Raw genomic sequence first — 1159 nt, 5'->3', positions numbered from 1 at the left:
TTCCTCATCTCCTAGAGTATGGCCCTAAACTGCCCGATCCAGGGAATCTCCAGTTCCCATCCTCCTCAGGGAAGAGGATAAGAAACTAGAGAAATATGTATCTGATGTATGAAGGCCCCCCATGAACATGGCACCAACATACTTCATGTTTGCTGATTTTCAATGAGCAAGAATTTAGTCATTAGCCGCAGCTAGTGCAGGGAGGTCTAGGAAACCACATGCTGTGTGGCCACCTAGCAAGCTCTCTTCAGGCAGGGAGAAGCTCTGAAGAACTGAGGGCAGCTTTTAGCTCGATGTATGGATAAAGGCTTCCATACTTAGAATTGGCCAAAAGCCAACATGTTTAATGATGAAGTCAGCTTCTCTTCATCAGAGATATTCAAGCAGAACCTGGACTGCAGCCGTGCAGATGCCTTGTAAAGCGGACTGGTAATAAAGCAGTGGACTGGACTAGAGGACCCCTGCCATGTCTAAGGCCCTTGGATTTGGCACTTGCCACATCTCTCTCTCTCAACAGTGGTGTGATATGGGTCAATTGGGCAGCCTGAGCCTGGAGACAAGATCAGTTAAGAGGCTGAGCCAAACTGTGAGGAGGTGCCATGAAGACAAAAAGGAAGGAATGTTTGTGAGCAATAATGGAGAGGAAGAGCCATAGTTCTTAGTGTCTGATAGGTTGTCAGGGGCAGGTTTAGGAAACCAGAAGAGTTAATGATGATCCCAAGTTTTCCAGCCTGCGTACCTGCAAGACATCACCAAGCCTCTAGCAGAGATAGATGAGGCCTATGGCATGTTGATCAGGCAGCTGAAAATGTGAGTAGGGAACAGGTGAAGAGGTCCAGGCTGGGGGATTTAGACTTGGGAATTGTCCAAATACATATGATTTTTTTTTTTTTTTTTTTTTTTTTGAGATGGAGTTTTGCTCTGTTGCCCAGGCTGGAGTGCAGTGGCACGATCTCGGCTCACTGCAACCTCCGACTCCCGGGTTTAAGCAATTCTCCTGTCTCAGCCTCCGGAGTAGCTGGGATTACAGGTGCCCACCACCACGCCCGGCTAATTTTTGTATTTTTAGTAGAGACAGGGTTTCACCATGCTGGCCAGGCTGGTCTCAAACTCCTGACCTCAAGTGATCTGCCCGCTTCGGCCTCCCAAAGTGCTGGGA

This window comes from Papio anubis, chromosome 4 (genome assembly GCF_008728515.1).
Source record: "Papio anubis isolate 15944 chromosome 4, Panubis1.0, whole genome shotgun sequence".
NCBI lineage: Eukaryota > Metazoa > Chordata > Mammalia > Primates > Cercopithecidae > Papio > Papio anubis.
This window is presented reverse-complemented; position numbering follows the sequence as displayed.